Raw genomic sequence first — 27,948 nt, forward strand, 5'->3', positions numbered from 1 at the left:
TATGTGTGTGCTGATTTCCCAAACCATTAGCAGGGAGTTAGATAGAAAATTGAGCCATCAAGACTGGAATTGGTGGCCATACAGGATGCCAGAATCTCAGTCAATGGTTGTGCCCGCTACACACGGTGCCAGTCCCAAAACCATGTTCTAAAATATTCTTATCCTGAGGGTTTCAGTCATGAAAAATGATACCCTGTTAACAGATACTCAGAACCCTACTCCTTAATAGAAACAGAAGGACTGGGAATTCAGAGCAAAGAACGGAGTTTTTAGCGGTAAACGAACTTGGATTTCAATTCTAGCTTTGCCAGTTACTAGCCATGAACCTGAACCACTATAAGCATTTTCATTGTAAAAGGGGATAAGACTACCTTTCTGTCTGGGCTGTTATGAAATTAAATGAGATAAGAGTCACAAAAATACTGATCTCTAGACATCTGTATTTTGTAAACTATAATTGATCTTCAATTTATAGTGATTTTCTTCTAATATGGTCCACACCAAAAAACACACTTTGGGATTTTCAAGGGAAAGATAGCCACAAAAAGAGAAAATAAGAGCAAAAGCAGAACAAAACAAATAGCAATAAAAACAAATTCTTCTTGATTACAAATAGAGCACAGGAAAGCAAAAATGAGAAAGGAAACTCGGGATTTCTCTGTTGTCTTTATTTGGCTTTTCTGAAATGTAATGGCAGCAATTGTTTCTGACATCTGGTTAGACTTTGGATCAGGATTTTAAGAGTAGATAGGTGGATTACTGTTGATTTTATTTAAGTGGTATGTCTAAATTTAATAGAACATTGATAATCTAAATACTCATAGAAGAAATTAGCAAGAAATCTTGGTTTCTGCCTGTTTCTAGTCCAGTCTAAATCTTACTGCTAACAGAATCAGGTCCTGCTTAGGTGAAAGCTTTTCTTAATGTCTGAAAAGTCCCAGATTGTTAAAAGGTGTCAGGCCCACATCCAGAGGGGAATGATCAAAAAAAAAAAAAAAAAAAAAAAAAAAAGAGCATCAGAAATGAATTCACAATTTTCAAAGCTGATTTTAAGGGTCAGACTCCAGCTAAACACTTCGTACATTTTAAATTAATCCTAATTAGATACCCTTGTGCACAAAACTTTGGCATTATACCGTTTGTCGGAAAAGTAAGGGGAACTGGGAGAGTTGAGTGTTAATTTAGAATGGCGTCTCAAAATAGTTTTCAGAAATAATCTTGGCAGGAGACTTCATTATCTATTTCTGCTCTCTCCCTCCATGTAAAAGTATCACACTGATCAGAGGAGTTACAAGATGGTATTTTTTTATGGGCATGAGAAGTAACTGAAGCTGCTAATGATATCGAATGCTGCCTCCATCAAGGTCTCAATTGAGAATTTCTGAAGTTCCAACCTCATGTGTCTTGTATTCAGGCTTATGTGATCTTGAAAAACCTTCCCACGTAGCCATGGCCCTATTATTTTAAATAAAGATGTATCTTACATCAGAGTTGAAGTACTAGCATAGTTTTTAAGTAGATAATAGATGATACAGATATTTATTTTTCCTTCAGGATCCCCAGAAAATCAAATATTTTTGAAAGTCAAAACAATGTTGCTGTGACTTTCAATTAGTTTCCATTTCCACGCTGCTTCCAAACTTCCTGATTCCAGCTGGGATTGTGATCAAAAATGCAAAAACATATGTAGAAAAGTTATTCTTGTGGAACATCTGACCGGAAGCAGGAAATGCAAGATATCTCAAGGGACAGCCGCCTGTTATCAAAATATATCCAGTCCAGCACTGCAAAGACAAGAGAAGTTTGTTTGTCAAACACTCAGATAAAGGGAATTGTAGAAAAGTCTGGTTTGGATGCATCACTGTGAAAGGAAAAGGCGTAGAGATGGCTCTCGTCCCTGCCCCACTCCTACGTAAGTATGTGACCTTGCAAAGTGTCCCTGGAACTCTGCCTGCCTCATTAAACACATCCGCAAAGCAAACTTTAATAACTAACATGTTAACATGAGGGCTAAAGTTAATGCAATTGCGTTGTAGTTGGGATGTTTGTTAAATAAGTAGTCTTTAGCTGCTCTTTTCACAAAGGGTAAGTATACAAGATGATAGATTTGTTAATATGCTTCACTATGTAACCATTATCCTGTTGTTTTAAAAAGTAATTGTAAGTTTAAAGCACATTTTCTTTAAGAAGTCTTATGAACTGGAAAATCCCATCATTACTTCGTTGATAAATAGGAGAAAATTTGTACTCAAAGAAGTAGCTGCTGAAAGTTACTACAGTAACTTGCTTCAACCCTATGACAAAAGAGAACTGACTTAGCCATTTGAATTTAGAATTACACATTCGTTTTTCCTGTAAGTTCTGAAAATATTTATTTGGATTTTCACAATGAAATAAAATTTCATTAAAACACATATTTTAGTTACATAGTAATTGAGTTGTATCTTTTTTTTTTTTTTTTGATTAGAAGAAATAGAAGAGAAACACTTGAGGAATTCTAACCAGGTATTCTAAACCCATCCATCATAAAATCATTGGCACACAGCAGGCAACTGGAAAAAGGATACCTTTTAACCTCCACTGGCATAAACATGGGTGTTTATTTTCAAGAGTGAAATATAAACAGACATGCTGAGAGCCAAGTGTTTTATGAATAAAAAAATATTCTAAGCGTGCATGCACACACACACACACACACACTCACACACATAAAACTTTCCCCAATGGGCCACTGAGGATTTATGTGGATGTGAACTCTATTTACTGTTAGTATTAAGGAAATAGTGGCTTTTTAACAAGTTACTCATGCCTGGAAAAAATCCCAGTTTTGCAAGTTATCCAAGATTCTCTGCCAACTGTCCGTGGGAATCACTGGGATGGGAAAAGTTCAAATTTGTTTTAAAAGAACTTGCTTAATGGAAAATTTAAAAAAAGTAGAAGAAAACCAGCAACCCACTGTGCTAATCTTTTGGTTAAATAAGAATAAAGTATGGCCTACTTGCTTTATTTTTCTTTAGTATTTTTTGAGGAAAGGAAAAAAAGTAAATCTTTCCATTTTTATGTTATCCCATAAAGTCGCATTTAGGACTTTATTTCAATTATCCAAAGGCATGATGATTTGTTGGCTTTAGCATAGGATTGTACCAAAAGGGGAATGGAGCCTCTGCCAGTACCACTAAATCAGGAGACTGGACTTCTTATCTTCTGTCATTTTCTTAAAGCACATTTCTTTTACAATCAAACAAGCAAAGTTATCCTGTTGCTGTCAAGTTCAAAACCATGAAGGATTCAAAAGCTGATGTTAAAAGTTATGCAATTAATACTTAGAAAATACTAACAATTTCACCTTTTCTAAAATCTAAGGATCTCCAAGCAGTGCTCCAACGGCTTTTACATATTCCTTTCAAGTTTCTTAAAAATCTGACTGTTGCTTCACTCTCCTTTGTGGGATATAGAAACTGAGGCAGGCAGTTTAAAGGAAGTGGCAAAGTTAGGATGGAAGTCCAGATGGGCAGGGGCTAGAGCCCTTGCCTTAAAGTGTGCTGCTTCTGAGACGGTGTATTACACATTTTTTTTGACCAAGAGAATTTTTCAAAATGAACAGGGCTCTGATTTGAGGGACAGAATCTAGTTTTCATAGAACAGGGAATGCATAACAGTAAGCTTTGCTTTTCCATATAAGATAAAACATAAGTGGTGCTCAAAAGTTCATGGAAAGTATGTACTATGAAAAACTGAATGCATTAATAAATGCACCAGAATAAACTGATCTTTTGATTTTTCATAAACTTAAAAATACATTTATTTATTTGAGAGGCAGAGAGACATAGAAAGACAGGTATTCCATGTACTAATTCACTACTCACATGTCCACAGTGGCCAGAAAGACTGGGCCATTGTGAAGCTGGAAATTCAGTAGCAGCTGGAAATTCAACCCAAGTATCCCAAGTGGGTAGCAGGGCCTCAGCTACCTAAGCCGTCACTTGCTACTCTGAGGGTCAGCAATAGCTGGAAACTGAAATCATAATTCGAGTTGGAATTCAGTTCCAAGCTAGGCCAGGTGCTTGTCCCACCATGAATCTTTTGACCTTGGTCGTAGATAAAGACATTGCCTTGCTGCCAGCCTAGCTCAGGCTAGATTGACTCCTCAAAAGGGTCCATGGGCAGAAGCATCACAAGTAACCAGATGGACACCTAGAGACTGTCCTTAGCCACCTGCACTGGGAATCAACTTTTCTCCTGACTCAAGGCACTTCCTGTCCAGATAAGTGAGTTGAAAAGGCAACTGCTGTATCTATTCTGTTGCAAATGGTTGAGGACGTTGATTCCCCTGGGGAGGTGTAAGATGAAGAGTTTTCCCACTCTCTTAGTATTAACACTTTTAACAAAGAATAATCGTACATGATCTGAAGATGCGCCATCACTGTTTCTCAGTTTGCACACTTTGATGGATAAATTTCACTTCAGGTCTGTTTTGTTTCGTTTCCTTTTTCACTTGAGTTTTTCAGGTGTGGAACCCCCCAGTTCTAAATATTTTCATATGCAACAGCAACAACAAATTGAACTCTGCTAAGACCTGTTGATTTATAGAACCACAAAAAATGGGTTTCATTTGTAATTTTGCCAAGTTGCAAACTAAGAAGTTTTCACTTACATTTTTTTCTGACGGAAACTAATTTTTCATTTGAATTAAAATATTTCAGTTTTTTCACATGAATAAAACAAGGTTTATAAATTGCATTCTAGCTGGTATTATTCATAAAATGGCTTTTATAAATACTTTGGTATGTTACATAAATATACAATAGTGATGGAATCAGGCTCCAACTACCACATGAAAATTTGGGCTCAATTCTCAGCTCTGAGTTTTGGCTCAGCTTTGGTGAGTGAAGCAGTGAAAGGGGGTGATAGATAGATAGATAGATGACAGATTACTCAGCCTCTCAAATAAATATTAAAAAGGACTTCTGTGCTAAAATATGTTTTGATGTTAACATTTTATTGATTCATATTTTAAAACTACATAATTTTCCTAGTTTTAAAGAAACAAATACCCTAACTGAAAGTATATGAAGTTATTATTACAATTTGCATTCTTAATCCCAAAGAGTAATGGGAACTTCATTAATTCCTAAACAGTGATACTTTCATATCCTTATGGTAAAAGCTTAGAAAAATTTTATATCATGTAAGTAGCAATTTGAGACGTACTAGAGTGAAAGGCCAGGATTCCTTCCTTACTTTTCTCATTTCTTAGCTCTGGGAAATTAGAAACTAATGATATTTCTGAAGGTTAGAAGTGACATGTTTATGAAAACCCAGGGCAACCATTAAATTATCAACTACTACTTTTATGTTTTTCTTTGGAGGTCCACAGTATTATTTTAACCAAGGTTAGTTGTTTTTTTCCCCCCTTGGTTTAATTTTTTTGGTGTGGAAAGTAATTTAAATTTTATGGTCCATTTGAAGCAAGATTATTTACATCTGTGTGGCAATGTCTATGTGTGCATATAATTTATACTCCACTGTTATTACTTACTTCTAAATTCTTCCCTCTTGGTTGAATTTATTTCTACTGTAACCTTGCTATTTTTCACTTCAGTTAATTAGAAATTTGAAATTTTTAACAAACCTCACTGAGTAATGGCTAACAGTTGTTTGGTGTGTGCACACTTGTTTTGTGGGTTTTTTTCCCCTCTTTTTTAGTGTTTGAAAAAGCTTTTCTTGATTGGTAAATAAACAGCTTCAGAATAAATATTTTGATTTGTTAGGTTTAATTAATATACATTATATATAACACATCAAGTTAGAAGGATATACCAAACAAATTATCATGGAAGATAGGCAAAATAGTCTTTGAAAAATATATTTGTAACCAAGAAGGTGGCCGAATAATCGTAATTCAATTTAGGGCTTCGTATCTTTAGGACAAGGTAGAGGTCCTTCATGTTGACTTTGGCTTCTAAAATTCTACAGTGCAGAGACGTTTCTTCCCAGGTGTTGAGATGTCATGCTTAAGTAGAGGCACATTTCCAAACAGAAGACCATTCCTGTTGTCTTTGAGAAGAGAGGTTTTGGTGATGGGGTGTTTGCTGTGCTTACCGCATTCTGCTTGGATGGTTCCTGACAGCATTATGTGTCACTTCCTGTGAGCTGGTAGTGTAGCTATGAAAGACTTTTCAAATGTTTTCCATCTTGAGTGTCTGGTATTATTAAGATGTTTGTCTAGCGGAGAATTTCAAATGAGCCTTTTGGCAGTTCCGGACTCAGAGGAAGACCTAAAACCGTTCCACTCTCTGCATTCCCCACATCCCATGTTCCTGGCCTGCTGGGGGCCACAATAGAAGTATCGACCTTGATCAAATTAAGCCTTTGTTTCTCTCTTTAAAAAGGATTACTTATTTATTTGAAATGAAGAGTTACACACACACGCACACAAGCACACAGACAAGCACACACCCTGAGTGAGTGAGAGAGAGAGAGAGAGAGAGAGAAACAGAAGGATGGAGGGAGAAATAGAGGGAGATCTTCCATCCACTGTTTCAATCCCAAGATGGCCACAATGGCCAAGGCTGGGCCAGGCCAAAACCAGGAGCCAGGAACTTCATCCAGGTCTCCCACACTGAAGAAGGGTCTCAAGGACTTGGACCATCTTCCACTGCTTTTCTAGGTGCATTAGCAGGGAGTTGAATTCGGAGTGGAGAGGCCAGGATTCAAAACAGCGTCCATATGGAATGCCAGCATCTCAGGGGGCTGCTTAATCTGCTACGCCACAATGCTAGCCCCCAATTTTTGGGTCAATATTTATTTACTTATTTGAAAAGTATTTATTTATTTGGAAAAATAGTTTATTAGGAAGAGATTTATTTATTTAAAAAGATAGAGCAGGAGAGACAGCAAGTTAGGCCTTTATTTCTTTACTTTGGGGATTCTGTTTCATTTAATATACCTTTCCCAGAAAATTTAGCTGAATACAAATGTTGTACATAGGTATGAGTTACCATGAGACATTCTTTTTTTTTTTTTATTTTATTTGACAGGTAGAGTTTTAGACAGTGAGAGAGAGAGAGACAGAAAGGTCGTCCTTCCGTTGGTTCACTCCCCAAATGGCCACTACAGATGGCGCTGTGCCGATCTGAAGCCAGGAGCCAGGTGCTTCTTCCTGCTCTCCCACGCGGGTGCAGGGGCCCAAACACTTGGGCCATCCTCTACTGCCCTCCAAGGTCACAGCAGAGAGCTGGATGAGAAGAGAAGCAACCAGGACTAGAACCAGGTGCCCATATGGGATGCTGGCACTCCAGGCGGAGGATTAGCCAAGTGAGCCACGGCGCTGGCCCCAACCATGAGACATTCTGATACATGTATACTTCCCTCCTAGGACATTTATCATTTTCATTTATCATTTTCTTTATGGTGAAAACTTACAAACTACTCTGTTTTTTATTCTTTTAAAGAAAAAATGCAGTACCTTATCACTATCTGTAGTCAATCTGCTGTAATCAGAATTCACCATTTTTAGTCGTAAAATTTCAGGATGCCTTGGTTCTTCCGGTCCTCATGTCTGAGACTCGGTTTCACTCAGTAATGCAGTTTGCACTGCAAGTGCTCTCTACCCTCACTTGTTCCTTACAGAGAAATATGGTCAGCTGTTCAGATGGAAGTTGAGGTAAATGTTCATGTTCAAAGACATGGGGAGCAACAGGAAAAAAAAGCAATGTTTTTCCTTTGCCCCCACCCCTTGCCCATAAATCTTGACAAAAACAGGATCATTCAAGGCTCTGGTGATTTCCATCTGAGATCATCTCCCTTTCCATTCGGAAGAAGAAGTTTGAGTGGCTTACAGAGAAAATTCACCGGGAGAGGGACGTAGCAGAGCAGTATTGGTGAAAAACCCTTCCTGTAGATAGAATAAATGGCCATGCTCCGTGGTTTTAAATACAATTCATTCCAGAAGTTACCCGAACCAGATAGGAGAGCAAGTAAACCTCAACAGGTTTGTTGAGAGTGGCACTAATTATTGGTCTTCATTTGTTTATAAACTTAGAGAAAATGTGCAGCATTCTGTGTTTTGTTTCTATTGACAACTGAATTGGGCTGAACTTCCGGGGAAAATATGAAGAACAAAAATAGAACATAGTATGTAAAACTGAGCATTCATCTCCTGGCTTTACAGAAGCCTTTGCCTCACAGATATTACAGCACAAGTGAGTGCATTTTATATCAGTGTTCATGGCTTACGGTCGTAATACTGGGCACTGAATCAGGGAATTGCTCCTGAAGTCTTATTCAAACCCTCAACGGCTCTCTTCATCATTATTTTTTAAAAGACAACATCTGCTCTTGTCTATTCCGTTACTCGGAACTTTGCAACAATGTTTCCATAGGATGAAATCACAAACGAGACCATCTAGCATTATTTTCCAGAATAAGACATAGCAGCCATTATTTTATTATTTAACGTGAGACCGTTTCCCAAATAAACTCAACTGGGGAGAAAAAAGCTATCATTCTACAAATGCATTTGCAAGGCATTACGATTAATATTGATATAATGCCTCTATATATCTACTTGGCACCTGTTGAACTGTTGTACTTACCCATTAGCACTCCATTTAATACCAGAAGGCAGTTAATAAATTCTTCCTTCCTGTGCAGGAAATTGACTGAAAGACACAAAATTACCTTTTAAATTTTAAAGAATTAAGATCTGTGTGGCTGACTTTTTTCCTTTATACACTTACCTTGAGAATCAGCTTACAACCTTGTTCTTTGTCCAGCTAGAACCTGTAAGATCCTTGGGACCTCAGCCTTTTTGCTTCTGAAAGATTCAATGTCTATCCTTTCTCAGATCTTCCCCGCAGCAATTCTCAGGAAAGATCCAGGCTGGGATGATTGTCTAGGCCTCAGGCCCCAAAGGCCAGAGAGGTCAAGCTTTTGTACTAGGATGATGCCTGGATTTCTTTACATTCTTTGTCTGATAAAAGATAGTCATGCCTTTTTGCACCATCCACACTCCACCCCCAACTGTATGCACAAAGGCATGCCGTCCAGAAAGGAGATAAACCAAAGAGGGACATCTTTATGGCTTCCATGGAGATTTTATATGCCTATTTTCAATGGAAGAACAAAAAAGCAAATTGTCAAAAAAATATAATGCAATGGTTTTGATTCTTGACAATGAAGTCACATTGTAAGAAAACTGCATACACAATATTGAAGTATAAAAACAGTACCTCTTGATTGATGAAAACCTTATATAAAACAATTTATGAAGCTTTTTAAAATGTAAGACTCTTGAGTTGGTGTTATAGACACTAACAGAAAATACTGCTGGCATTCAATAAGGACAATGTGAAGACAGTGTTGGGATTTTGTTGTTAATATTGTTTAACAGTTAAAGCATTCGTTTGTCTTACTTTGTCTGTTTAACAAGAAGAGAGGAATATTTACTATACTTTTATGCATTTAAAGGATCGTCTGAATTATTTGTCTCTACTGTCCTGTTCTCTGAACAGTTCAGTATAGGGGGTGCTGGCTTGGAAAACCTACCAGAACTCATCATTTTCTCTCTGGCTTCGGGGGTACCATCACCTTCTGCTAGGCCTTTCATTAGTAGGAGACATTTACAAAACTGCCAGCATCTACCTTAGACCCAGAGCATTTGACTCTTCTAAAAGAGAAGGTGCATTGTGACCCACGTCATGCATACGTCATGGGGACACCACAGGGAGGAAGGGCTGCTGTTTACGTGAGGCGCTCCCAAGACAGCCGTGCCCATCTGTGAGTATTTGTGTGGCTTGGGGGAAAAGATCTCTTTTTAGACAGTAAATGTAGGACAGGGGTAAAAAAATAAGTAAAATAATTACTTTCTACATTTTAGCTCCATCTTCTCCTATGCACTATTTTAAGTCTTATGGTGGAAAAACAATTCTCTTTTGGACTCTGTCTGAGAAACTGCTGATTGCTACCTCTACCATTCTAGGGACAGTTCCTTTCACATTACAGTGGTCCATCCATGAGAAAATTAGATTTCTCTTTAGCAGGCATAACACATTTTTCAAATATTGATGAGTAACCAATTATCTTTAATTGTCCTAAAACTCTTGCCCTCATTGCTTTAGACTATGTTTGAGTGTATAATCATTTCTTGAATCTGTTCCTTTCCTTTGTTGTGGTTTTGAATTCTATTCCTCAAGAGTTATTTCATTACTAAGTAATGACAAAGAGCTATTTTCCAAAGTTAGAATCACTTGTCAACGTTTTAGTAAGCCTATGATTACAAGAAAAAGGTTTTGGAGTTTGCCAAGGTGCTCATGCCATCGAACACCTCTTACCAGTTACCTGAGCAAGTAACTGGTAAGTGAACCAGGTCTTCAAGCAAGGCCTTCCATTTCAGCACTGCCGCATGCACTGCCTTGTCTTTGACAATGACACTGACTTTCAGCAGGCTTTCTGATTCCTTAAGCAAACAGAATGCCCAGGACTTAAATTTTGCCATGCATTAGTCCTAACTCTAGCCAGGGAGCTATCAGGATGCATATCATGGCATTCAGAGGGAATTCTGCTGTCCTCTTGGGTAAGAGCCTGACCATATCAGAGTCACACAAGTGTTCATGTGTGTCCGTCATTGGGGTTTCCTATGTGCCATGGCTCATATGCCCTGTTCTAAGGATTACCTACCATTCATTCTTTAGATAAACACAGTATTTGTCCTCTGTCTTAAAGATATTGTGTGAAATATTGAGCAACCAGTGCTTAAATATCAATGCTTGTTCTACCAATACATTATTAAACAGTATCAAACACATAGCTGGCACTATAACAAGGATATGTAAGGGTAATCCAAAGGTTTCCTCTGGCTTTGTGGATTTTACAGTCTTGTTGAGAAGAAAAGATGTTTGCAATGGAAACTGTCATAGAGCAAAACAGGAGAGTGTTCTTTTCCCAATCCTCAAAGCTTTTCCTTCCCATATGTTAAAAAAATCCATTCGTTTTCTGTGAAATTGTTCATTTATAGGACAATGCAGAGAATGAACATATCTCAGATCCAAAGAGTTTTTTAAATAACATCATCTTTTTCTGAATCCTTAGCTTTACCATAGGTTAGAATGCAAAACACTTGCCCTTAATCTGGCTATTTGGAGTCTTCTTAACTGTTAAATCTGAAGTATAAATCAACATCCTCATAATCGATGAGCGTATTTTCATATTCTATTAAGCATAACTTTTGTGGATTGTACATGTTTTGGAGAAGCCATTACAACTCAGATTAGCTTAGTTCATGGCTCAGAGAGATGGCATCTCAAGCAGTATGAGTTTGGTTGTAATAGACAAGTATTGAATCAGCACTGGACCAGACGCAGGACTTAGATCTTTCTGAAATGCTTTGTTTTGTCCTCTGATTTAACATGCTATTTTCTGAGCTTATAATCCAATTGTTTCCACCCCTTACTTTCCTACTATGCATCTCATAAGAGTGAAATATTACATTCAATTCTATTGCATTTTATAGTAGTTACCACAGTCAATCTGTGAGCTCCAGCTCCAAACTTGTATTGGACAAGGTTATTCTACATGGTCACCAATTTCCTGGACACACTGGAGAGGAGCTCCGGAAGGATCATCCGCTGCCCTGTCTGTAGACAGGGACTTCTTGTTCTTAACCACTGAACCTCTGCCCACAGATCATTCTGAGATAGGAGACAAATCTGAACCCAGCAAACATTGATTTCATCACTGCCATGTTGTTGAAATCATAAAACTACATAACCAGAGTGCAGAAAGCCATATTTTATAAACACCCTAATGTATGGCACATGACTAAGTGATAAATCTTGACACGTTTACCAAACAAAGTGAAAATCTTCATTTGTCTTATGGAAAGAGGAGTGCTCACATGTGTTTGGACATCTGCACAGTCAACATGTGGCAATTATTGTGCGAAAAATAGGATCACTGTAATTGCTGTTGCAAATTACGGCCTCATTGATTAGTATCTCACTTGCAAACTCTCCACCTCATCGCAAACAAGGAGGCGCACACACTGAAGGCCTTCAGGAAACTCCCCCCAAACTGCTTTAGGCTGGATGTACTCTCAACAGGCTCTCCCATGGCATTACACATTCTTTGCTTTTTTATTTGAGGTTGCCTTGAATATGTGTAACACACACTTCATATATGTTTGCTTAAGCACTAAAATAAGTACGCATAATAAAGCCATCTGTGGCAAACGGAATTAATAAATGGAATACCATATTGTTGTGAAGATGTGTATTCAACAAACACATTATTCTCCGCAGAACTTGGCATTTCACATGCATTGCTAAGATTTGAATATGACCCAACTTAATTTGGAATCTGGGTATTCTATACTGAGCTGGAAACCTCACCAAAATTTCACCTTACAGAATACTTCCATTTCCTCTTGCAAGACTTTCCATCGTGAAACTGGGATGCTATATATGTATGTATGTATACATATATATGTGTGTGTGTATATAAATATGTCATACAGTTTGGGAAATTGCTGAAGTGCCAATTATTAGTAAATTCTGAAGTTCTTTCTTCTGATTATTTTTGTTTCCCTGAACAATCACCGGACCTGATTTGGCTTTCATTATTTTTGAAGTTATATATGAGGGACATTTCCACATGATGTCAAACAATCCCACTACCTCTATCAGAATTTCTTAGAAAATCAAAGAAATGAAGTATGAAGCAATCATCCATGAGCTTCACCTCTCTTCTGTATAAATATATGATGGATTGATTATTTATGCCATCTCTGGCCAGCCTATGTTTGTCTTTATTTTACAAGCAAATTTCATATTGTGCAGGCTAGTGAAGGTAAGGAAATGGAATTTAGCCTCTGAGCCGGTTGCAAGGGTGTTAAACTGAAGTTCACATTCATTTCCTTCGTAGCACCCTTAGATAAAAGAGGGCACAGCCTGATGTGTGTTCAACAGGAGTCCTGTCCCAGACAGCAAGGGAAGCTCCGCCCAGGGGATGCACCTCGTGGGCTGGCTCCGGACCAGCAAATGCTGTGACCACAGATGCCTTTCTTCCTGCTCCTGCAGCCCTGCTGCCCAAGCCGAACATAGTAGCTCCACCAGAGGGCTTGGTACTTTGTATGTGGCAAGGTACAGGGGAGGGGCACCAGGCTTACCTGTCATTTTTATGTAAGCTTCATCGCTAAGCCATCCTTTGATTGATACATCAGTGAATTCTGTAAAGAGCACACAAAAGAAAATCCTGGGTTAACTACTTACCAGTGAGGCCAGAATAGGGCACCCTCATTTCTCAGATCTTATAAGGATGGAGCTTGGGCTCCGACATTGGACACAGCTGTGGATCATGCTTTTCATAACCAACCCCCTTAGACATCTGCATAAATTTTTTTTTTCCTCCAGCCCCTTTGTTTCCACCGTTCAGAAGAATTTCCATGGACTCAACAAGTTACATCAACTGAGAGGTTAGCCTGCTCTTGGAGCTGGTGGCATCCCATCCCTATCCCCCTCTCATTATTGAAGTCAGAACAGCTGGCATAAGTTGTGACAGTTTCCCAATGACTGGTTATCTATGTGGATCTTATGGCAGGAAACACAGGAAAATGGGTTTCCTCTGGAGGTGAAAGATGTGAAGAATTCAATATCTTCACAGCCGTCACTTATTGCTGAAGTGTGCAAGTTGAACACTCACCACGTGCTGCACTGAGCAAGGTACAGATGTCCTTGTTTGATCCTCCGGTACCTGTGGCGAGTTGGATAAATTTAGATATGATGAAACTGAGGCTCATTAAGAGAGCCAACAAGAGACCTTGCAGATGAATTTTAGGTGTGTCTAAATCCAATGCCACCTGCCCCCATCCATTTTTTTTTTTTGATGTTGTTTCAGATCGCTTCTTATTGTTTCAATGAATTTTTGAATATCCTTGCCAATAGCTCATTAGGAGAGAGTCTTCCCAACAAAATTGAAGGCTAATTACATGAAAAATCTGCTATGCTCTGACAAAATGCCCTTATGCCAGAAGTAAGGTTGGCTGTCAGCATACAGGGTGAAAGATCAGAGCAGTTGGCATGGAGATACATGATTGTCCCTGGTGCCCCTTGTCCATGGCTTACCACTTGTTGCATAGCATGGAGGTAATCATTTGTATAACGGCGTAAGTTTGGTGTTTGTCATCTAGAAAACACTCAGTCCCTTCAGTCAAGGTCACAGATGTAGCAAATAAAACTACAGGACAGCTGGTTAAATTTTAATTTCAGATAAACAAATAAGTTACTCTTTATTATAACTATGTCCCATGACATACAAAATGTTTGGAAAATGGAAATAAAATATAGGTTTATTTTGTTGTAACAAATTTTTGAAATCCATGTGGAGCTTTTTTATAATATACATTTTCAGGTATATGGATTTCAAAATGTTTTATGCCAAAATATATTTATCTTTCAATTATATTTTCCATGCACATTTTGAAATACACTCATAGATGGAATATACTATAACTTAAATATTCTTTTTTATCTATAATTGAACAGAACTGGGCATCCTGAATTTTAATGTCAACCCTACCTGTAGTGAGATGAGCGTTAAGACCCAGTACACCAATCCTATCCCCTCTAGGGAAAGATAATATCCTTACTATCATACATACAGCAGGACCTACCTCACACTCATAGGTGGCCAGGAAAAATACAGTCAATCATGTGTATGAAGCCCTACCATGTGTTTGGATTTTAGCACAGTGTCGCTCCCCCTCTTCGCGGAGGAACACAGGACCCTGCACTGTTCTTTTTGTCTCCCCGGGTTTGCTGCTGGTTCTTCCCGGTTGGCTACCGTCCCTTCCACCTCTGTGGAAGGGCGGTTCCCCCTGCCACTTTCCCCACTTCCGCGGGGGAGCGGCACACTGCCGCCGGCTCTCTCGGGGGCTGCTCAGGTGTTCCTTCAGCTAGATGTTCCTGGTGCATGTTGTCTCTCTCCTCCTTTATAGTCCTCTTCCGCCAATCCCAACTCTGCTACCCACACGCCGAGTACGCTGCTCTCCTCCAATCAGGAGCAGGATCAGCTCCTGCAGATTACTGGTCGAACTGGAGGCAGCTGTGTAAAAGCTGTTTACTCCTCTCCCAGCGCCATATTGTGGGAGAGCAGATGCATAGAATAAGTCTTAATTCCAGTAACTTAGTCTAGTCCGAGTTGCTCCCCACAGCACAGTAAATTAAAATGTTCATTTCTCCTTTGTTTAATACGTTTAGAATTCTGAGTCCTATAAACTCCATCTGATTTGAGATCCATAGAGAAGAAAGAGAGTTGTCTGCCAATCTAAGTTATCTCTGTAGACTCTGTAAGCCTTCTTACAACCTTTGTAGCAGATAAGACCACAATTATAAAAAAAAAGCTATTTTATTTATGTGAAATGCAGAGTGATAGAGAGAGAGGAAGAAACGCGCAGAGATACTCTTTCATCTGCTATTTTACTCCCCAGGTGATTGCAATGGCCAGAGCTGGGATAAGTCAAAGCCAGGATTCAAGAACCAAGAACTCCATTCTCACTCCTACAGGCTTAGCACTGGCCTAAGTACTTGGTCCATCACCCACTGGTTTCCCATGTGCATTAACAGGGAGTTGGAATGGAAGCAGAAGAGCAAGGACTTGAAGCAGCTCTGTGATATAAGATGCCGGTGTCGCAAATGGTGACCCAGCCTTCAACAATGGATGAAACAACAGTTTTAAAAACAGAAAGTAGGCATAATCTATTGCAAGAAAATATGCTGAACAAATTGCATGTGTCCAATCATGTTATCCTCCCAACACTCCCACGTGGTTGTCACATTCACTTTTTCTTACAGTCATGAGCATGGAGTGGTGAAGTTCCTGGCTCTGCCATTTCCTTACTGCACAGAACCCGAGCAGAGTGGCCCTGGATCCACTCACTAAGACACAGGACCCTAATCGATGCTGTCTAAGGGGAATTTCTCACCCCTGACCATGTGAAGACAGTTTTAAAAACTGGGTACAGGGGCCAGTGCTGTGGTGTAGTGGCCGTGCTGGCATCCCATATGGGCACTGGTTCTAGTCCCGGCTGCTCCATTTCTGATCCAGCTCTCTGCTATTGCCTGAGAAAGAAGTATAAGATGGCCCAAGTCCTTGGGCCCCTGCACCCACCTGGGAGATCCAGAAGAAGCTCCTGGCTCCTGGATTTGGATCAGTGTAGCTCCGGCCATTAGAGCCAATTGGGGAGTGCACCAGTGGATGGAAGACCTCTCTCTCTCTCTCTCTCTCTCTCTGTGTGTGTGTGTGTATGTGTGTGTGCAACTCTGCCTTTCAAATAAATAAATAAATCTTTAAAAAAAGAAAAGTGGGTACAGAGGGTGACATTTTGGATCTGCCATGGATGACAAATGCTGAATCTCCACTTGCCGATCCCTCTTCTTCTGTGTACAGAGGTAGAAGTTGCTTATGTGCCTGGGAAAGGTGTCCTTAAACATGCAAGACATGTATGGTGAAAGGGCCTGTGTGATTACTAGTGTGTGGTAGTGCCTCCCACTGCAACATCTGTGTGCGGTCTACTCTTCCTAGTTAGAAGAGCATGCTGACACAGGAAGGGTAGAGTGTTGCCAAGTGGACATTGGCGCAGTAAGCCAGAGCCATCCCAGAAGCAACGCTGCAAAGGAGCAGGTGCAGCTACTGTGCTCCACTGTGCAGCTGAGTGCCGACTGAATGAACATTAAGGTCTAAAGGGCTTCTGTGAACCCCAGAGGCCTTCTATTAAGCCCTTTCTTTAATATTGTCAAGAAACAATGTTTATTTTAAAACACAGCTAAATAAAAAGCAACTGCAAGAAAATTAAATCAACTCTTGAAACACCAGAATCTACAAAGAATTGATCATGGGGTTCTCAGGTACAGTACTGGGTTTGAGGTAAGAAATCCTCTATTCATTTCCTACATGAAGTTTCAGTTGTGTTCAAGGTAGGAGTTTGATGATCAGTGTTTCCCCTGCCATAGGAAGAAGACAAATCAGGAAGAAAGGGGACTAAAGCATGCCTAAGGGACCTCATCATGAACCTTCAGCATGATTTAAATTTCTTAATGGAAGATTCCAAGATTTTCCACTGGTAAACCCAGATAAAGCAAACAAATTTGTGTGAGCTCCCAGTTAGAGGTATCTTGAACTCATTTTCACCAAACACACATAAGAGAGCCCATAGGGAATATGTCACAAAACATTTAGCCCATCCATTCCTACAAAAACTCTATATTGTGCCTGTCCCTATTAATTCAAATCAGAAGAGAGTTGTTTATGAGATTTCACCATATTCCTCTGCTCCATAAGTGATTTGTGGTCAACCATCGGCCCACATTAGGAATCTTGCAGAAAGTAGCACAGTGCTGGCTGCTCTTTCCCCATCTGTCAGGGGTTGCCTTGAACATTGTTCATTGCAGCATGCAGGGGACCCTTAAGAGACTCTCAGAGAGAAATGCATCTCTGAAATTAGCACCAATAATAGTTGGGAATCTCCAAAGAAACTGGTAGTTTTTTCCGACATGCTACACACTATGGATCTGAAAATATTTCTCTTTATTCTTTGGCTGCTTGGAAGCTGAAAACCAACCCTTAAATCTACTTACAAGATAACTAAGTACTTCATGGCCAATCTTGTTATTAGTATCACTTAATCATTGTATTATTTTTCACTGTGATTTTAATTCATTAATTCCTTTAAGTTATTTTACATATCCCATCTCTTCCTTTTGGCTAAGATCAAATGTAGTTATTTTATGTATCTTTTATATCAACAAAGTACTTTTCAAAAGATACTGAAGAAAGTAAGGAAGGTGGGAAAAGAGGGAGAACAGTTAATAGTACCTTCAGAATAATGATGTGTGAGATATGAAATGTAATTCCTAGGTTGTTATATAATAATAATATATTTGCACTATTAATAGCAATAGTAGCACCTAATAATCATATTATCCCATTTCTACCAGCATTTGCATTTCTATTTTATTTAGAATATGAGAAATGCTACCACCCTATGAACAAAGACACCAGAGCCCAGCTTTGCTTGTTTGTTTTGTATACTTCATCCAAAGCAGCAAAAATGAAGGGGGCAGCACCTGGAACTTATTTCACGCTGAAACCTCCAGAAAACATCCCCCCACCACCAGAAGGTCCCCCTCATGCCCCCTCCTCGTACTCTTACTGTCATTCACACATCCCATGGTGGTATTCTCACCTCTGCTTCCTGCCTGTCAGGAGTGCCTAAGGGCAAGGACTATGGCTGTCTTCTCCAAAACTGTGCTTGTGGCACCTGCAGCCAGAGCTGATAGATGAAGGCTGTATGTGAAAGGTGAAGGCTAGATGTCTGGAGGCTGATGCGACAGGTGAAGGCTAGATGGGGAGTCTGAAGCCACCAGGGACTGCCCCTCACAGTTTCCTCCACTCACCATCTTGTGTTCTGCTGTTGGCAAAAAGATATCTTCCCTTTCCTCTACCAACAACTACACCATCCACCTTCCCACTGACCCAGGGGTACATCCTGAGCCTCCTTAAACTTTTTCTTCTTTTTTTTTAAATTTCCAGCCAACAGCTTCAGTTCTTTACCCCTGAGACGGAGTCCTCAACAAGTGACTTCACATTTCCTGTGTGACCTTTGATCAGTTGGTCAATGCGGTTGACCAAACAGATAGTCTGGAGAAATATTGAAATCTTGGCATCCTCTCAGATGGATAAATTGAAAGTTCTAGCTATCAGCAGTAAGTTAACAGGGGCCAGCACTGTGGCATACTAGGGTAAGCCTCTGCCTGGGGTGCTGGCATCTCTTTTGGGTGCTGCTTCATGTCCTGGCTTCTTCTCTTGTGATCCAAATCTCGGTTTATGGCCTGGGAAAGCAGTAGAAGATGGCTGAAGTACTTGGGTCCCTGCACTCGTGTGGCAGACCCAGAACAAGCTCTTGGCTACTGCTTGGCCCAGCTCCAGTTGTTGCAGCTAATTAGGGGATCAAACCGTTGGATGAAAGACCTTTCTCTCTGTCTCTCCTCTCTCTGTTTGGAACTCTACCTCTCAAATAAGTAAATATTTTTTTTTAGAAAAAGCAAGCAAAACTACATACAATCCATATCCTCCCCCCACCTCCACCACCATCTCAAATAACTTCCCTTGGACGTGCTGTGTTGATACAACTCCAGTTGCTTGCTCTAGTGAACATCCTGGGAGATGCATCTGGAATGACACATTCTCCTGCTACTCTTTCCTGATGGGTTGGAACTTTGAAGACACCAGTTCCCCTCTCCCATAAACACTAGATTTTTCATCTCTGGTCTTATCCTGTTCCTATCAATTCCAAAACTAAAGATGTCCAAAAAGGTATATTGCTTTCTACGCTCAAAATCTGGTTGAAAGAAAAAGGTAGAAAGTGAGGTGAGCAATGCCGTAGGGCTCACTAGGTACATGCCATCTGCCCCCTACCTGTGTCTTCCCCAGTCTCTTCATGTTAGATAGGTCATGAGATCTGGGTCAATCAGCAGCGACAGAACTGAGGACCGGGTGACACTTGGAGTTTGAGGTTTGTGAATGAGGAGTGAGTTCCCTGTACTCTTCTTCCCCCATTCCCCACGGAGACCCAGAAAGATGTGATGCCCAGAGCCTATACCTAGCAGGTTCCTGTAGCGAAGGTTCCTGAGCATACCCAGAGGGTTGCTCCCCCTGTAGGTGTCTGTGAATGAGGAAGAATTTGTCCGTTACACAGTAATAAGTCCCCGAGAACCGCAGGCTTATTACCAGGAAAAGCCTCTGCTATCCTGATCAATGTGAGAATTAGAGCCAGAAGTGAGAATCAATCAGAGCAAAAGCCAAAAACATGAGAAATTTGCTGAGCAGTAGGGCAGGGGAGGTGCAAAAGTGAATATCAGATGTCAGAAATATTGGAAATACAGAGATGCTGATCTCCAAAACTCAATGTATTGCTTTTTTAGCCATATTTCAAAATGGCTGAAAGTGGATTAAAATATTCTCATCAGAAAAACAAATGAGTGAGAAGATTGATATGTTAATTTTAGCTTGATTTAACCATTCCTAAATATATACATATGTCAAAATATCACATTCTACCCCTCAAACACATACACTTATCATCTGTAATTAAATAGGAGATGGTAAAAAATAAGTATCTAAATATTTCAGGAAAAAATGGATGGAAAACTTGTCACCTATGCTCATTTGAAGATGAGCTCTGCCTATTAAAATAAGAGACTTTGGAAAACAGAACATTAACTGCTGTTCACTGAATCTGGGAATGAGATAAGCTTGAGGAAGAATTCACCAGTTCTCAGGAAGCAATGAGGAAATAGATGATCTCAGATATTCTAGGCCCTGTAGGTTAGAATCCATGAGGACTTCCAGCGGTGCTGCCAATAAGACTTGGAGGACAACTGATAAGTCAATGTTTTATTTGATTAAAAACTGCCAGGGTCAAGGTAAAATTAGCAGTAGGGGCCCCTCTCCATGGATTAAAGTAAGGAGGGCAAGGATCATGCTGTGGGTGTGGCCTCCTCAGTGAAGTTCCAAGGTCAAGGTGGAGCTCTGTCTTAGGGGTGGAAGCTAAAGGTCAAAGACAGGAGCCACTGCACAAACCAGGAATAAAGACTTGGGACATTCTGGAGACAGAGTCAGGTGCATTTTAGATACCTGCATTTACAGAAGATAGAGAAGATGTCATTGTGTGCCTGGGCAGGCAAGCAGTCAGCAGAGAGAGACAACATGGAAGAACTCACAACCCTGCTCTTCATGCTTAGTTTCTGCCCAGAAATGGCAGCAGATCATGGTGGGCCCTCTGTGACCTCAGGGGATTGGTACTGGACCCAGAAAGCAGAGCCCCTTATGTAGAATGGCATCGTGCTTAGATTGTCCCTAAAAGCTGCCAGGCCTTTAAGAGAAACACCTACTGAGACTTGTCTGAGGACTGGCCGATTTCCTCTATCAGATCCATTTGACATGAGTGATGGACAAAAAGTATCTGTTCCTTTTGGCAACTGGAGCAGCCTTGAAGAATCCTTTGTTCTTATCCTGTACACTCCTGTTTATTCCCAGAAAGGCTCCTCTTAAAATCAGTTGGTAGCCCCTTCTCAGAGACAACACCCCCTCTGAAGGTATTTTGAGCAATAATATTCTAATCTCCAACCAGGAAGAAATTTGGCCCTGTTTACATAAAGCCTGCCTTTTCAGGCCAAGTCAATACATGCTCACTGTGTAATATGGAAATTTCAGCTAGAACTTGATGACTTTGGAACACTTCCCCAGAAGCGGAAGTTTTGTATTTGGCCAAGTCTGCTAGCATGGTGTCAAGGCAAGTCCTTTACGTCTTGTGGAGTCCACAGTTCATACCTTGTACTCACTACTCCAAAGACCTGAGTTTTAACCCTGACTGTATACTGTCTAGCTATGATTGCCAAACAACATACTGGAACACAGAAGGGTGTCAGAGGGGTAAGCCCTGAAGTGGAGTCAAAGAACACAGAGCAGGAATGTCCCGTGGCTTCTTATGTGGTCTACTGCAAGTCTGGGGGGATGGGCAGGAAGAGGACACAAAGTTATTTGAATGTTAGGTTAGGGAACTTGGGTTTTCTTCTGAAGATCAAGGGAACTGACAATGAATGATGATCAGGGGAGTGTTGTGATCCTATTTCCATCTTGAAAGATCACTTGTCATGAAGAGATCTCTGGTATCACTGAACCCTGAGTGTGGATGAGATCTTGGTTTCTGCACAGGTTGTCTGTGTAATCTTGAATGGATTGTTTAGCTACCACGCAATGGATTAACCTCTATAACGGGCATTGCTATTCTCACAGTAAAGGACCATTGATTGGTCTTCCCCAGCATCCACCACCGCACCTCATTCTCACAGGGTAGCAGCCAGCTGGGTGGGACTGACGCAAGATTCAGTTCCATTCACATCATAATCAGCCCACATCAATCAGCCTAATGTTCACCACCAGCAGGAAGGTTCATGGATGGGATATCAGCACATTGAATGATGCTGGGGAGGAGTTCTCTTTTCTTCTGTACAGTACTGGATGTGGGTGTGAATTCTGCAGCCTGTTTGCAACGATGAGAAAAACTGACTCATAGGCAATGCCTACTGTCAGATAGGCAGTCCACCGAGATCACCAAGAAACAGAGGTGAGGCAGCAAACATCACCTTCCAAATCTCTGGAGTGTTCAGCCACACAAGGCCTAAATTCGACTCACTATTTAAGCCAGTTCATTTGAATCATGAACACTCACTTGTTTGCCAACAGTGTTAATGTAGATGCCAGAGGTGACATGCTAGTTGCAGGAAGAACTCAATAAGTGTCTTTTGACCTCAAACTGTTCATCTTGTAGTATCTCTCCAAAGCGGTTCTCTTTTTCTTTCTTCCAATCCAGAACACTCTCCTCTACCCTCTCAAAATTCATCTAATATGTGTACCATGACTTCAATATGTTGTTTTCTGAAATGGATGAGGAGTAGTCAATGATCTCAGTCAATATTAGGTACCACACTGATCTGAAATGATCCTGCCAAAGAAAGTGCAACCGATGACACCGCGGTAGTAACTGCACAGGCCTGTGGGGGCAGGTAGAGCTCTGTTCAGAAAGGTGAGCACAGCTCAAGGATGGCCAGGACTAGAGCCTGATGACCTGCTGAGCCTCATCTATAAGACACTTAATCAATTCAAAGGAGTGAGCGAGATTGATTGTTACTTGTCACTGCGCCTTAACTCCAGAGGTCCGCTCTCATGTTATTCCTCAGACCACCCAGAGAGGCAGAAAAGAGCGGGCGTCCTTACACTCCGCATCTACAGACTCTAACCTCCACCCTGAGACCACACGCTAGGCAGCCTCACCCTGAAGGAGCTATTTTAGCCAGGGAAGGCCAAGCCTCAAAATATTGCTAGTTTGCTAGTTGTGTTTTATTTTTTTATGAAGTTCCCAAACTTGTGGATGCTTATCTGAAGGCTATCTGAACTATGCACGTCTCAGGGGAAAGCATAATTGGACTGGAAATTTCCTAAAAACAAACTTTCTTATAAATGCTTCAGGCTGTCCTGCCATGGGTCAAGACAGAAACACTCCCTTTTACAGCCCCCTGGCCCAATTTCTGCACCCCTGCGGGTGCTGACAATTAAGACAGTGGCGGTAAGGCCCTGGCCTTACCCTTGCAGGGTAAGCTCAAGTCTGCAACGCTCCCACGGAAGTCTGAGGCCAAGTCCAACGGAGATGGGAAGTTTCCCCGCCATCTGAGACAGGAGTTTCAGGTCCTTTGGGCACTTCTCCAAGCGGCCTCATTAATGGCAAATTAAATAAAAGCATTCTCTTACTTTTCCCCATAGAAAGTAATGATATTTTAATAAGGCAATGCCATTACTTTCTTAGGATAACAACCAGAGAGAAGAATAGCAAGGAACACCAGGCCTGGAAAGCTGCCCAGAACATAGCTCTGGGTGGCTGGTCACAGAAGAGTCGAGCAAGGAAAGAGAAAGCAGAGAAATACCTGCGACATGAAGAGAGGCAGACGGGGACCACGACGGGTCTTTCACGCCATTCAGTCACTCTTTCGGAACCTCGGGAGCTTGATGAATGATCACTCTTTGATAACCACAAACATAGGCCTCAGATACATTCACTTGAATTTTTTTTCCTCTTTTTTTGTTTGCGTTTCATGACAGAAAAGACAGAAACGGCTGCTCAGGCAGGCCATTCTCCTTTTGAATGTAGATGTCAATTTTCCTTTTATAAGAGGGTTATTGATCACTTTCCAAACAAATGTAAGTCAGAGCAAATTGAGTCAACCTCGTTTCAGGAATAGTTGATATTTTCTCCCAGGCTGTGGCTCAGAGCTGAAAAGCGTGTGGAGGTTTGAATTTTCACATTATCGTATCGGACTGCTGAGTGAAGCCTGGTGGGATTGCTGGTGATTTGCGACAAGCAAAGGAATTCCTCTCACAGCGTAAAGCACATTATTGAAAACCAACCTGGATCATGGATAGTTTGTCATCTTCCGCTGTTAGGAGGGCCCTTTCCCCAGAACACATAATTTTCCGTAGGGCCTTTAGCTTTGTTCTTTGAGATCTTGCTCTTTGCTGTGGAGTTGCTTTTAGCGGGATGCATAGCCCATTTAAAACAGTTATCTGCTTGCTAATTGGATGACCGGTGACATTTTGCTTTGTGCTATTTTCATGTACTCTCTAAGTATTTATTTAACTTTAATGATAAGAGTAACAAATGTAAAGTGATTGCGAATGGTTCTTTCTCCTCTCTTCCCCTGTCCATGTAAGCGAGTCCTAATTTTATTTGCTTGTTGTGGAGCCAATCCAGCACGAATGAGGTAGCTTTCCCTTGCACGGCGTCCATCTGAACCCTTGCTTCTCAGACTGGGCTGGGACATGCAAAGCCTCAGTGTCACCTGGCAGCTTGCAAAATGTAGAGTCTCAGGCCCCTTCCCAGACCTGCCTCATCCAAAATCTGTATTTGAATAAGATCCCTGGTGACCCTGTGCTTGTCAAAATTAGAAGAGTGAGGCCTTCAGCCACCTGCCTTTCTTTGTTCTTTGCAAGTACAGCAAATGAATACGCCCAAGCAATGCTTAAAACTATAGGACAATAAATAAGAGTCTTGGAAGACGATACTATTTGTGATTGACTGTGTTTCATAAACAAGTGCATTCTGATGTCAACAACGTCCCATTCTCTAAAGACTGCCCGTGCAGCCCCAGTGTCACCCAGCTGTGACAGCCTGAGTGATTTCAAACACCACTGATTGACATCTTAAACGTTGCCTGGAAATGCCGCACTCTGCAAAATCCTTCATCACAAGCACACATCTGCCTTCAAGTCGGCTGTCCACACGCACGGGCATTTCCTGCAGAAAGCAAAACACCGGGCTTTCATCTCTTCAAAGCAAATCCTCGGTTTGGGGTACAAAGAGGAGTTTTTCCGCCCCTTCCTGGCAACGTGAGTGCCCCTCCTGGGTGAGCACTGGCCCTTCACTTTGCGCCCAGCTCAGAAGAACAGCCCGGCTGGAAGGATTATGCAGATAAAAAACCTCAGGGCTACCAAGCTGTGGCCATCCACCCGGGATCATGTTGTGCGCGAATGGCTGACAGGAAAAACCCAGGGGTATCGGGTTACAGGAAAGGGCTGCCATTTATTTATTTATTTTCTTCCTTCTGTAACTAATTCCAAAAACAGACCTCTGTTTGGAAGCCAGGGTACAAGAGAACAAGATAAATCCTGCACAATTCTAATTGGGGAACTGTTGACTTAATTGGTGTCCATTTGGCAGACAATGGGAAAGCTCCCCAGCTGGGCTGGGAAAGGACTCTGGGGGAATATAGCCTTGCAAGAAGCCTCACAACCCTGGGGACTGATTGTTTCCTGAGGTGAAACCTGGAGACCAAGCTTGGATTAGCTCCACAACTGTCAAGCTGCATTATGGGCGCTGGGAGGAGACGCAGCCTGGGTTAAGTATAGGAAGCAGAGCTGACAATAGAGGCATATGTCTAGAAGTGCAGGGAAGGGAGGCAGGCATGTATATGTCTAATAACAAACATAAACGTTGTTCTTTCAGGTTCAGATGCAGCACTGATGGGTCACAGATATTCCTCAGTGGAGGGTGTTAAATGTCAAATATTCAGAATCTCAGTGGTTCAGTTGCACGTGCTTATTCTATTCCATCGGCTGGCGTTGAAGACCTCTCCTGAGCGTCTCGAGTCCACGAGAATCTGAGCTGGCTGCTGAGTATTGGGAGCTCGGGGCTGGCGAGGTCAGAACCCAGGAGGCCTCAGCTGCATCCCTGCAGTCCATTAACCACTGGGCCACCTTTGTCAGTGCTCCAGATCCCTGAGATGGACTATTTCACTTTAATGATGGGATTTTCATGGGGGCCCTGCATTGTGACACAGCAGGAGCTGCACCGACATCCCTTATCAGGGTGCATGGTGGAGTCCCAAGTGCTTCCCTTCCAACCCAGCTTCCTGGGAAGGCAGTAGAAGAGGGCCCAAGTACTTAGGACCCTGCCACCAATATGGGAGACCAGGATGGAATTCCCAGGTCCTGGATTCCACCAGGCCCAGATCTGGCTGGTACAGCCATTTAGGAGTGAACCAATAGATACAAGATTTTTCCCTCTTGTCTCCCCAACCCCCCTCTCTGTGTATGTGTGTGTGTGTGTGCGCGTATAATTCTGCCTTTCAAATAAATAAAGTCTTTGAAAAAATAAGTTAAATAAAAACTAGGGGTTATTTTCAAGCTTTTCTGAATATCCTGTCTCTATTTTTTTAAAAGACTTACTTATTTATTTGAAAATCATAGTTATAGATAGAGAGAGACAAAGAGAGAAAGAGAAATCTTCTGTCTGCTCATACAGCCCACAGATGGCCACAACATGCAGTGCAGGGCCAGGCCAAAGCCAAGAGCCAGGAGCTAGGAACCAGGAATTCTTCCATATCTTCCACGTGGGTACCAGGGGCCTAAACACATGGGTTATGTCCTACTGCTTTTCCCATGTCATTAGCAGGGATCTGGATCAGAAGTAGAGCAACTAGGACACAAAGTGGTACCCATATGAGTTGCTGGGTTTGCAGGCAGCAGCTTTAATCTCTATGCCACAACACCAGCCCCTGTCCTGTCTCTGTTAACTTTCTGTTGACCTATATGTTGAGCTCGTATCTTCCTTTTATGTGTGCACATGTGTGTGGCTGTGGAATGTAGCAAGTATGCACAGCATGTAAATGTACTGTGCTTTATACTTGTCACAAAGCACCAAAGCCTGTGAATTACAATTTTATAATATTGTAAGTACAAATAATTGTAACATGTTACCCCCAGCACAGAATATATTCACGAATATATATGGTATGAGAATTTAAAACACCGTAAGAGTTAGCGTCTTCTAAAGTACCAGCACAGTAAGTAAGTGCATCTGCAGAACAATTAGGTCAAATTTTCCATCAAGCGTCACCCAAGGACCTGTGTATGCTTTGACTTCGTTCAAAGTGGTACTTATTGGATATTTTACGCAAATGGTTCATCGCCCTACCTCCCGAAAACCAGAGAACTAAACTCATCTTTCTACAAGGGCGTCCCCTCACTGACCACGTGGTTCACCAGAACAAAAGCCACGTGGGAACCTTCCTCATGTGACTGGAGTGCTGCGTGTGCACAGAGCCAGGCCACATCAGTGTGCAGCAGTTTAAGTCGGCATAGGCAGTTCCTCAGTTCACCAGAGAATGACAGACTCTCAGATGGTCCTTACAGGGCTGCACGAGACAGAGTGAAAGCAGATGGTGTGGCAGGTGGAAGCAGAAAGTGGAAGCCCAGTCACTTGAAAGTGAACATCCACGCAGAATACAACTGACCATTGCAACCTGAAATGAGGATCATCTCATGTGTCATTTTTAACATAATTGCCCCAAATTCATACATGAATGAATGAAGCATCCTTCCTCCACTTCTAGAAGAATAGAACACCTGACAGGAAGTCTTCTTGCTGTTGTAAATGCAGGTGGCTTTCTGCAGACATTTTTGAAGTCCCAGGGCGAGCAAGGGAAGAATTCTCTTCCTTTTGTTCATGGGCATTTCCTGAGTGGTGCAAATGAAGGCAGGAGCTTTAGACTAAAAACACAACACTATTCTGCAACAACCTTGACCTTTAAAATGGAAGGTTGGTAAAATCCATTTTGATCTGAGTTCACCTGTCTGCCTTCCCTCTACGTCTGAAATGTCAATCTTACTGAGGAATTTGGTTTTGTGAGATATGAAAAATCCACATAGGCAAAATGGATATTTAAATGTAATACTTTTTTCCCTCTCCTATTAGACTGGCAGCAAAGGAGAGCTGTGGGTTTGGTTTGGTTTAGTTTTCTTCCTTTAACCCCACAAGTCTAACTTAGAAATCAAGGAAGTATC

At 41.3% G+C, this 27,948-nt stretch overlaps 1 long non-coding RNA gene across 1 annotated transcript; it reads left to right on the forward strand.

The window, feature by feature from the left end:
* The first annotated feature begins 1,718 nt into the window (after positions 1-1,718).
* LOC138844522 (uncharacterized) lies at positions 1,719-26,289 on the forward strand. Its single transcript, XR_011380418.2, has 2 exons — positions 1,719-1,912; positions 23,417-26,289. It is a non-coding gene; the product is annotated as an uncharacterized LOC138844522 (long non-coding RNA).
* The last annotated feature ends 1,659 nt before the right edge of the window (positions 26,290-27,948 follow it).

Source organism: Oryctolagus cuniculus, chromosome 12 (genome assembly GCF_051225735.1).
Source record: "Oryctolagus cuniculus isolate XC-2025 breed Fujian yellow rabbit chromosome 12, ASM5122573v1, whole genome shotgun sequence".
NCBI lineage: Eukaryota > Metazoa > Chordata > Mammalia > Lagomorpha > Leporidae > Oryctolagus > Oryctolagus cuniculus.